The following is an 11,613-nucleotide window of genomic DNA, read 5'->3' on the forward strand; positions in this document are numbered from 1 at the left end:
ATGAATTCCACCGCTAGCCCTGCTCCCATAACTCGCATCGCTCCCCATCATCACATGAGGGGGGTTCAGAGAGTATATTTTTCCAATTTCCATTTTTTTCATTTCCTTGCTCCTTGTCTCCCCTTTGCTATTTCCCTTTTACTGTCCTCGCATGTGTCTGTCCCCCTCTGTAAGTGACATGTCATCTCCTTCTTCTGACTTGCCCTCTTCTCCGCCCCATCCGACACTGCCGGCAACTCTTAAACTTTCTTCATTTTCCCTCTCTTTCATTGCTAGACCCCCACACCCCTTCACTCCCTGCCACTCCTAGTCTCTCTACATATTGCCCTCTTTCAATCCCTTGTTCCCCATTCCAGTGCTGGAAACTTTGTTTTTACAGGGGATCCCACCAGGCACTAGGTGTTTGGGGGGAGGGAGAAGGGGTGGAGGTAGGGAGTATTTTACTGCCCCCCCATACACATTTGCCTTTCAGCCCCTCAGAGGATTAATCATGAACACATGGAAAATAGCCCCGTTTCTTATAATGTTGTCAACACAGTATAAAATGTGCACTCCTTTTAAACCTAAAAAGAAGTACTTCAGTATTTCCCCTAGAGGGTAATAGTATGCCATACTAACAAGGGATTTCACAGGGCACCTGCTCAGACCCTCAAGTGGTCTTTTGGGGAAGTGTCTTGCCCCTGACCCTAGGAACCCCACGGCGTGCCCACTGCAGCAAACCCAGCGTTCTAAAATAAATTATTCACCCAGATTGGGCGACATTTTTTCTTGGATCCCAGATCCGGGAAGATCCGGTCCAATGCCAGCACTGCCCACTTCACTGCCTGCCACTCGTAATGTCGTAAACCTCCTATCTTTTTCCCTCTATTCCGCCTCTCTGTTTGTATCTGTTCTATCGCTGCTCCTTTTCACGCTCTTTCACTCTCAACGGCCCTCTCTATTAACCTCTCTTCTAGCCATCTATCCTTAGCTCCTCCTTCCTTCCAGTCCACTCGTAATCCCCCAGCACTGTTTCCCTGTCCCAAGATCCCTGATCACTCCTGGCCACTACCTAGGCGCCTCGCTTCTATCCCTTCCCCCTTCACTATTCCACTCTTCATCCTATTTCCTTCTCTTCTATCCCTCTTTAAACAGCGCCCCCTCGCGTCCTGCGGTAGCCCTCCTTTGCTCTCCCCCCACTTTTCCTCTGCCTGCCTTACCAACACCCCAGTGCTCCTTACGTGCTGAGGACGAGCATGACCGTCCTATTTGCATAGGCATACATAATAGCCCGGCAGTTAAGGGGACACCTGCCCCAAGCAACGCATCACGAGACCCTGCGTGCATGCACTTTGAGTCACGCAGCATGGTCCCGGGTGCTCTTCTTTGCATCCAATCTGCATATTTAAAATACACCGCTCTGTCTCGGTTTGTAAACGAATCACTTGTCTGTAAATAAAATGCCCCCACTCAGCATGTAAACAATACACTATGGGCGTAAATCATCCTCAGTCTATGACTAAATCACCAATGAGAAAGGGGAGGGAGACAAATAGCACCAATGTAGGAATCCTGGCTCACTTGCATAAGATCAAAGTGCATTTTGGGAACATAAGAATGACTTCATTTGGCAAATATGTCCGTGGTCGTTATTTAGGCATTACATCCTTCTGATCACCGAAAGCACACTGCACTTGACGCTCATTTTGTCATTGCACTCACCTTAACAGTAAAATGTCTGTCTGAACACCACCAGCCATATACTTCTTTGGACAGCCTCAACTTCGGGTGTAACGTTTGGGCTGCTGAAAGCATCGCCGGATGCTGGTCCATACAGTTCTCTAGCACACTAACACAAGCCTTATGAAGCACGAAAAACAGCCCGGGGGGCTTGCTGGTGGTGGACAGAAGGAGACCCAACTTGGTAGCAGGTCTGTGGAGCCAACCGGGGCTCAGCCCGACTAGCCACAGCCCCACTAGAGCCCTGGAACGCACCCTCAGTCCCCGCTGCACTTTATTCCTCCTTCCCTTCCCCTCTTCTTTTCTTCACTTTCTTTCACTCCCCGCCTGCTGTCACTCATTCTTTCCTGCCACCTCCCTTATATCACGTTTTCTTGTTCTCACCCTCTCTTCTCCCGCTCCCTAACTGCTGTTCTTTCACTCGGTATCCCATCTTCCTAATCTCCCTGGCCCTTCTCTTTTTATTCCTCCCACATGTTCTTACACCCTGTATACCTCACTCCCTCATCCCCCTTCCCCTTTCCTCTCCACCCTCTTTGTTTTTCATTCATTTAAAGCTTTTTTTTCGAATTTGACTCTATTAAAGCAAAACATGCGACATAGCATTAATACTTTCAAGTATATAAAAAATATTGCAATATTTTAAAAGTTTGTATTTTTCTCATTCGCTCGTCCTCTCTTCTCTGGCTGCTTCCCTCCTACAGGCGCTTCATTCCTCCTTCCTACTGTCTCCCACATGTTGTCACTCCCTATCACCTTATAGTTTAATTCTGTATTCATTTTCTCCTCCCCCGTCCCCTCCTCACTCGCCTCCCTACCTTCCTTACTTCCTTCCTTCCTTCCTGCCTTCCTCTCTCCCTCCCTCCCTCCCTCCCTCCCTCCCTTCCTTCCTTCCTCCCTCCTTCCCTTTCTTCCTAACCCCCTCCCTTCCTTCCTTCGCTACCTCCCATCCTTCCTTCCTTCCTTCCTTCGCTACCTCCCATCCATCCATCCTTCCTTTCTTCCTTCCTTCCTTCCTTCCTTCCTTCCTTCCTTCCTTCCTTCCTTCCTTCCTTCCTTCCTTCCTTTCGCCTTTCCTCCTCCCCTCCCTCTGTCCCTCTCTCCCTTCCTCCCTCCCTCCCTCCCTTCCTTCCTTCCTTCCTTCCTTCCTTCCTTCCTCCCTCCCTCCCTCCATCCCTACCTCCCTCCCTCCTTCCCTTTCTTCCTTCCTCCCTCCCTCCCTCCCTCCCTTCCTTCCCTCCCTCCCTTCCTTCTTTCCTTCCTTTGTTCCCCCCTTCCTTCCTCTCACCCTCCCTTCCTTACTTCGCTACCTCCCATCCATCTTTCCTTCCTTCCTTCCTTCCGTCCTTCCTTCCTTCCTTCCTTCCTTCCTTCCTTCCTTCCTTCCTTCCTCTTTCCTTCCTTCCTTCCTTCCTTCCTTCTTCCCTTCCTTCCTTCCCCACTTCCTTCCTCTCTCCCTCCCTCCCTCCCTCCCTTCCTTCCTTCCCTACTTCCTTCCTTCTTTCCTTCCTCCCTTCCTTCCTTCCTTCCCCACTTCCTTCCTCTCTCCCTCTCTCCCTCCCTCCCTCCCTTCCTTCCTTCCCTCCCTCCTTCCTTCCTTCCTTCCTTCCTTCCTCCCCCCTTCCTCCCTTCCTCCCTTCCTTCCTTCCTTCTTTCCTCCCTCCCTCCCCCCTCCCTCCCTTCCTTCGCTACCTCTCATCCTTCCTTCCTTCGCTACCTCCCATCCTTCCTTCCTTCCTTCCTTCCTCCTTCCCTCCCTCTCTCCTTCCCTCCCTGCCTTCCTTCCTTCCTTCCTCCCTCCCTCCCTCCCTCCCTCCCTCCCTTCCTTCCTTCCTTCCTTCCTCCCCTCCTTCTTTCCTCCCTCCCTCTCTTCCTTCCTTCCTTCCTTCCTTCCCCCTTTCCTTCCTCTCTCCCTCCCTTCCTTACTTCGCTACCTCCCATCCTTCCTTCCTTCCTTCCTTCCTTCCTTCCTTCCTTCCTTCCTTCCTTCCTTCCTCTTTCCTTCTTCCTTCCTTCCTTCCTTCCTTCCTTCCTTCCTTCCTTCCTTCCTTCCCCACTCCCTTCCTTCCTTCCTTCCTTCCTTCCTTCCTTCCTTCCTTCTTTCCCTCCCTCCCTCCCTCCCTCCCTCCCTCCTTCCTTCCTTCCTTCCCTCCCTCCCTCCCTCCCTCCATCCTTCCTCCTTCCTTCCTCCCTTCATTCCTCCCTTCCTTCCTCTCTCCCTCCCTTCCTTCCTTCCTTCCTTCCCTCCCTTCCTCTCTCCATCCTTCCTTCCTTCCTTCCTTCCTTCCTTCCTTCCTTCCTTCCTTCCTTCCTTCCTTCCTTCCTTCCTTCCTTCCTTCCTTCCCCCTCCTAATCTATGTCTCACGGTAGGCCTACCCTTGTTGTTTTTCCTCACTCCCTTCCACACGACTATGTCACTCAGTCTCGTCCCAGCAACTTCTTTCCTGTTCTGTTGCTATGTTACCTATCCCTTCCGTCTCCCCTCTTCTTCTCCTCACGCTTCTCTCTCCCTCCGTCTCTCCCTCCATCCCCCAATCTATGCCACTCTATCTCCCCTTCCTCTTCCCCCAATGCTGCCATTTGTATATTCGTATTCCCTCTCCTTCCATTCGCCCTCCTTCTTCGCCTCATTATCTCTCCTTCCATTACACCTCTCCCCCTCCTCACTCTTCCCTCTCTCCCTCCTGCTCTCATTCCCTCTCCTTCCATTCACTCCTCTCCCTGCTTCACCCTTCTCTCTCTACCTCCCTCTCTTCCCCTTCCCCACTCTTCGCTCCCCCTCTCCTGCTCTCTGTCACTGTCTCACCCTCCCTCCATCGCTCGGGTTCTACTTCTCTCATTCCCTATCCTTCCATTCAGTGGCAGATTTAAGGCAAAGGGCCCCGTGGGCAGCACCTGACACAGGGCCCTAGGTGGGCGGGGCATGGAGGCGGGGCTTTGGGTGGGCGGATTTAATTGTGGTCACAAGTGAAGAATGGCAAACTTTAGGGACAAAAGCTATTTTTGTATTAAGTTGTCTTTATTACAGTTACCTAGGGGTCTGACTAACTGGAAACAGGCAATGCTCGGTGTAAGTCCAGTAACATGCTCTTTCTGCTACCCTGTTGCAGCTTTTTCTGGATGTGTCTTTGTGGGGGATTAGGTCTGGCGGTATTCCGGGTGTGAGCGGGTAGAAATTGTTCTAATGTCAGAGTATTATGCATCAGTTCTATGGGGGATACAGTATGGCCGTGAAAAACGCTCCCTGTAAGAGAAACGCGTAGGGCCTGATTTACACACGTTTTTTAACACTGGAAAGTCCCAATGAAAACATGTTTTGTAAATCCGGCACTTAGAAAATAAATCGCTATTTTAAAAGCATTGTGAATAACTACTACAAAATGTAATTTGAAGTGGCTAATTTAGAAGTATTTTAAACAAGTATTCCAAACTGTAATTTGAAAGGGGCACGACGATTCTGTCTGTGGCCAAAGGCCGCCTTGTATTTGGGGACTGTGTAATATACATGGCGTTAAAATATTACACGAGCAAGTGAGCGCTAATATATTACACCTTTAAAGCGCTTCAGACCGAGATACAAATTATTTTTTAAAACATGCTTTTTTAGTAGGAAAAACGGTGTCTAGGGCAATATTTAATTTTCATAAGTGCAGATAATTATATTCGAAGGAAAAAAGCATGTTTAATTGTAAACATGCCCATATGACTTGCTTAACTAGAGCAGTTAACGGGGTTTATAAATAATACACTTGTCGAGGGCATGCATTAAAGGCCCCCAAGTCTTTCAGGGAGGGGATGCCCTTGGGCAATCTGAGCTCCATCTGTTCCCATTACAGTAGGACCGTAGCTAAAAAATGGGTATTATACAGGATAAACCGAGCCACCTCTAAAGCAAGGGCTCTCTCTCTCTCTCTTCTCTCTCGCACGCACGCACGCGCATCACCGCACTGTAAATATGTCTAAACAGAAGTTTGACCAGAATGATTGAACACGTCCAGGGAGCTGAACTGGAGTGAATTCACAGCTGAAAGGGCCCCGTGCTGTGTGGAAGGGGTGGGGCCTGGTCGTCATTTGTTTGTCTGACGACCGTTAAATCCGCCTCTGCTTCCATTCACTGCTCCCACCTCTTCACCCTTCTCTCTCTAGCCCCCTCTCTCCCTCCCTCCTGCTCTGTCACTCTGTCTCCCGCTTATTCCCTCCCCACCGGTTCTGTCGCTCTCGTTCCCTCTCCCTCTCCTTCTTCCTCTTCTCGCTCTACTCTCTCCCTCCTTCTCCCTGTCCCTCTCTCCCTCCCTCCTGCCCTGTCACTCTGTCTCTCTCTCCTTCCCTCCCCACTGGTTCTGTCGCTCTCGTTCCCTCTCCTTGCTTTCACTTTTCTTCTCCTCGCTCTTCTCTCGCCCTACTTCCCTCTGTCCCTCCCTCCTGCTCTGTCACTGTCTCCCCCTCCCTCCTGCTCTGTCACTCTGTCGACCTCTCATCCCCCCCACCGGTTCTGTCGCCCTCATTCTCTCTCCTTGCTTTAACTCTTTTCCCTCTCCTCGATCTTCTCACTCTCTCCTTCTCCCTGTCCCTCCTTCCCTCCTGCTCTGTCACTATGTCTCCTTCTCTTTCCCTCCCCACCGGTTCTGTCGCCCTCCTTGTTTTCACTCTTCTTCCTCTCCTCGCTCTTCTCTTTCCCTCCTTCCCCTGTCCCTCCCTCCCTCCTGCTCTGTCACTCTGTCTCCCCTGCCTCATTCTCTCTCACTCCCTCCTGCTCTGTCACTCTATCTCCCACTCCTTCCCTACTTATCGGCTCTGTAGCTCTCATTCCCTCTCCCTGCTTCACTGTTCTCTCTCTCTCCTTCCCCCTGTCCCTCCCTCCCTCCTGCCCTGTCACTCTGTCTCCCCCTCCTTCCCTCCCCACCGGTTCTGTCGCTCCCATTCCCTCTCCTTGCGTTCACTCTTCTTCCTCTCCTCGCTCTTCTCTCTCTCTCCTTCCCCCTGTGCTTCCCTCCCTCCGTCCCACACGCTCTGTCACTCTGTCTCCCCCCTCCTTCTCTCTCCCTCCCTCCCGCTCTGTCACTCTGTCTCCCTCTCCTTCCCTCCCCACCGGTTCTGTCGCCTTCTTTTCCTCTCCTTCCTTTCACTCTTCTTCCTCTCCTCGCTCTTCTCTCTCCCTCCTTCCCCTGTCCCTCCCTCCCTCCTGCTCTGTCACTCTGTCTCCCCCTCCTTCTCTCTCCCTCCCTCCTGCTCTGTCACTCTGTCTCCCCCTCCTTCTCTCTCCCTCCCTCCCGCTCTGTCACTCTGTCTCCCCCCTCCTTCTCTCTCCCTCCCTCCTGCTCTGTCACTCTGTCTCCCCCCTCCTTCTCTCTCCCTCCCTCCCGCTCTGTCACTCTGTCTCCCTCTCCTTCCCTCCCCACCGGTTCTGTGGCCCTCTTTTCCTCTCCTTCCTTTCACTCTTCTTCCTCTCCTCGCTATTCTCTCTCCCTGCTTCGCTCTTCTCTCCCTCCTTCCCCCTGTGCTTCCCTCCCTCCATCCCTCTCGCTCTGTCACTCTGTCTCCCCCCTCCTTCTCTGTCACTCTGTCTCCCTCTCCTTCCCTCCCCACCGGTTCTGTCACCCTCTTTTCCTCTCCTTCCTTTCACTCTTCTTCCTCTCCTCGCTCTTCTCTCTCCCTCCTCCGCCCTGTCCCTCCCTGCCTCCTGCTCTGTCACTCTGTCTCCCTCTCCTTCCCTCTCCACCAGCTCTGTCGCTCTCATTCCCTCTCCCTGCTTCACTGTTCTCTCTCTCTCCTTCCCCCTGTACCTCCCTCCCTCCTGTCCCCCTGTTTCCCTCTCCTTCCCTCCCTACTGGTTCTGTCGCCCTCTTTCCCTCTCCTTGCGTTCACTCTTCTTCCTCTCCTCGCTCTTCTCTTTCCCTCCTTCCCCTGTCCCTCCCTCCCTCCTGCTCTGTCACTCTGTCTCCCCCCTCCTTCTCTCCCCCTCCCTCATGCTCTGTCACTCTGTCGCCCTCTCCTTCCCTCCCCACCGGTTCTGTCGCCCTCTTTCCCTCTCCTTGCGTTCACTCTTCTTCCTCTCCTCGCTCGTCTCTCCCTCCTTCCCCCTGTGCTTCCCTCCCTCCCTGCTTCCTGCTCTGTCACTCTGTCTCCCTCTCCTTCCCTCCCCACCAGTTCTGTCGCCCTCTTTCCCTCTCCTTGCGTTCACTCTTCTTCCTCTCCTCGCTCGTCTCTCTCCCTCCTTCCCCCTGTGCTTCCCTCCCTCCCTCCCTCCCGCTCTGTCACTCTGTCTCCCCCTCCCTCCTTCACTCTCCCTGCCTCCCTCTGCACTTTGCGCCGAGCTCTAATGCTCTGGTCCAAAGTTCAGAAACTTGCTAAAGGGACAAATAAACATGAACCGCTGAGAATTTTCAGCGCTCCAAAGTAAACAGACAGCTGGGGGTCCCCTTATCACTGCCATCTCAGGCACACCTGGGGGATCGAAAGTGCTTCCTCGGGCCTGGTTCAAAAATTCGGGGTGGAGGACAGGCCGATGGCACCAGTGTCCTTCTCAACTTGCCGTCGTTGGACCTCTCTCCTGCCTGGCAGCCGGGCATGCTACAAGGACTGAGATAGCAGAAGCGGTAGTCACGGCCCTGCTGCCAGTGCGCCGGGTCTCTGGACATGGCCTCCAGGCTGAGTGGTCTCCAGCAGGAGCTCTTGGGGGCCCTTCTGGATTCAGGGCTGACCAGAGAGACCCTGAGGAAGTACCTGAACGAGCTGGAGCCCTACCCCTTCCCGGGCAACGTGCAAGGCGCGCTCCAGAGCCACCGTGGCGTGCCCTGTGCCCAGTTCTCTGAACTGTCCAACGGCCTGGGGGAGCCCCCGATGTCTGGGGACGAGAGCTCGGAGGACGGGGAGGACTTTGCCCCGCCAATCATGAAGGAGCTGGAGAACCTGAGTCCAGAGGAAGCAGCTCATCAGAAGGCCGTGGTGGAAAGACTCTTACAGTAAGGACCCCCTTCCCCACTCCGACCCCTCTTCTGCTTTCCCCCTCTAGCCTTTTGGTGGGACCCTCTTAACCTCTGCTCTTCAGCCCATGCCCCCAGTGCCACCAGCACTGCCTAGCGCCATCAACTGTCAAAGAATGACCCCCAAAATATTTCACTCCTACGATGATAGCCAATAAACACCACCAGAGTTGGTATTGTCAGTCCCTAGGCACTGAGATCCTTCGGCCTTATACCCCTGCCCTAGGGGATTCCAGAAGCCGGCTCCATTCTGTGTCATCTCTGACAAAGCAACTCCATCCAACCTCAATGGGAGGGTCCAACAAAACAAACGCATCCAACCTCAATGGGAGGGTCCAACAAAACAACCCCATCCAAACTCAAAACAACCCCCTCCAACCTCAAAGGAAGGGTCCAACAAAACAACCCCATCCAATGTCAATGGGAGGGTCCAAAAAACAATCCCATGCAACCTCAAAACAACCCCCTCCAACCTCAATGGGAGGGTCCAACAAAACAAGCCCATCCAACCTTAAAACAACCCCCTCCAACCTCAATGGAAGGGTCCAACACAACAACCCCATCCAACTTCAATGGAAGGGTCCAACAAAACAACCTCATCCAGCCTCAAAACAACCCCATCCAACCTCATTGGGAGGGCATCTGGTGGTCAGAACGCCCGCCAAGTGTATGGTCCTGTTGCAAGTCCCCTCGAGATATAATCAACGCGGAAACCTCTTCCCGTGACCCCAGCGTTCTTAGTCATGGAGCTCGGCTAAAAGATAACACGAAAAAGGCAGCCATGCAAAATATGATTGTCCAAAATCAAAAGTTAAAAAAAGCTTTCACAATGTATCAAACTACAACTTTGAGCTGGCTTGTCCATCAAGCCCCAGGGGTAGGGAGATAGCCCCGGTGAGCAGAGTCGGTTCCCAGGGAGCTGCATATTACAATGTCAGGGGGCACCGAGGGGGCAACACAATGCCACGTAAAACCCCCAAAAAGGGAACTTGGCAAAATCCCATTCAAAAATATAATTACTTCAGAGTTACAGCAACCTGGGTGCCGGTGCCACTGTTTTAGGCTCGCAGACCACGAGCCAAGCGGGGAGAAGGTAGACGCCCCCCCACCCCCTTCATCGCTGGCATTAAAAAAAAGGAATTCTGTAGAAAAAGGGTCAGGCCGGCGCCGCCCTGCGGGCGCTGAAGGCCTCCTTCTGGGCCCTGGCTCTCTTTCACAGACGTGCGTCTCTCCCCGTCCCCTTGCGAGCCTTCTCGTCGTCCGCTGCCCACTCTCACCCCTCTTGGTCCTGCGGAGCCCTCCACCTGTCCTGCGCTCTCCTTCTCCCTGCCCTGCGTCTCTCCAGAGACTGCCCGAGCCCGCGGGTCGGTCGGCGGCCCCAGCCAGAACCCAGCTGGTTACTAATTATCCAGCGCTTTATAATTTCTCCTGTATTGTCTTGTAAATTTATAAACCGAAAAGCCCAGAGAGCCCTGTGATCATTAACTTCTGATGATTAATTAGGTGTGTCTCTGAGTGAAGGGCCATAGAGACGAGACAGGGGGGGAAGGAAGGGCACTAAGCGGCCTGTCATTGCAAGACACCGGCTGGAGGGGCTGCTGGCCGGGTGGGGTCCAGCCATGGTGTGGGATGGAGGAAGCAGGGTGCACCATACAGTGTTAGCTGTGGAGGTCTAGCCTTGTGCCATAAAACATGTGGAAACATCTCTCAGCAGAGGCCCTGCAGGTCTGTCAAGCTAGAGTGTTGGATGTGGTGGTCTTGCATTGCACAGTGTTGGGTGTGGTGGTCTTGCATGGCACCGTTTTGGCTGCAGTGGTCTTTCATTATGCAGTGTTGGCTGTGAAGATCTTTGCTTGTACCACAGGCACACTGCAAATCTATCTCTACAGACTAGAGTCTGTGCAATTCTATCCATATGTACTGCCGGCTGTGTAGGCAGGGCCTTCACAGCCAACACTGTTGTGTACCATAAGGACTGTGAAGCTTTATCACTATGACACTACAGGGGGCCATCATTAATATACAGTGTCGGCTGTGGGGGGCTAGTCTTGTGCCCTAGGAACTGTGGTCTATATCTCTACAGAAACCCTATAGGCATGTCACTCTCAAGCGTTGGCTCTGGACGTCTTTCTTTTGACAGTGTTGGCTGTGAAGTTCTTTCTTTATACAGCGTTTCTGCAGAGGTCTTTCATTATACAGTGTTGGCTGCAGAGGGCCTTCATTTTACTGTGATGGTTGCAGACGGCCTTCATTATACTGTGATAGCTGTGAGGGTATTTCATTATACAGTCATGGCTGTGAAGGTTTTTCATTATACAGTGATGGCTATGAAGGTATTTCCTTATACAGTATGGCTGTGAAGGTCTTTCATTATAAAGTGTTGGCAGTGAGGTTTTCCATTATACAGGGACGGCTGTGAAGGTCTTTTATTATACAATGTTGGCTGTAAAGGTCTTTCATTATGCAGTGTTGGCTGTGAAAGTCTTCCATTATACAGGGACGGCTGTGAAGGTCTTTCATTGTACCATAAACACTATAGAGCTCTATCTCTAGGTGTACTCTGAAGGTCTACACTTATATGGTGTTGGCTGTGGAGGTCTAACATTGTAATAAGGTCTGTGGAGCTCTATCTCTATGGAGACTTTGCAAGTCTATCAATTTAAAGTTTCGGCTGTGAAGATCGATCATTGTACCATAAACACTCTAGAGCTCTATCTCTAGGTGTACTCTGAAAGTCTACACTTATATGGGGTTGGCTTTGGAGGTCTAACACTGTAATAAGGTCTGTGGCGCTCTATCTCTATGGAGACTTCGCAAGTCTATCAATATAAAGTTTTGGCTGTGAAGATCTATCATTGTACCATAAACAATGTAGAGCTCTATCTCTAGGTGTACTCTGAAGGTCTACACT

The 11,613-nt window shown here is 52.1% G+C and overlaps 1 pseudogene; it reads left to right on the forward strand.

Annotated features, from left to right (window-relative positions):
• Positions 1-7,994: 7,994 nt before the first annotated feature.
• Positions 7,995-8,685, forward strand: LOC138493358 (hepatocyte nuclear factor 1-alpha pseudogene; annotated as a pseudogene).
• Positions 8,686-11,613: the final 2,928 nt, after the last annotated feature.

The sequence above is a fragment of the Ambystoma mexicanum genome, chromosome 10 (genome assembly GCF_040938575.1).
Source record: "Ambystoma mexicanum isolate Mex_15411 chromosome 10, UKY_AmexF1_1, whole genome shotgun sequence".
Classification (NCBI taxonomy): domain Eukaryota; kingdom Metazoa; phylum Chordata; class Amphibia; order Caudata; family Ambystomatidae; genus Ambystoma; species Ambystoma mexicanum.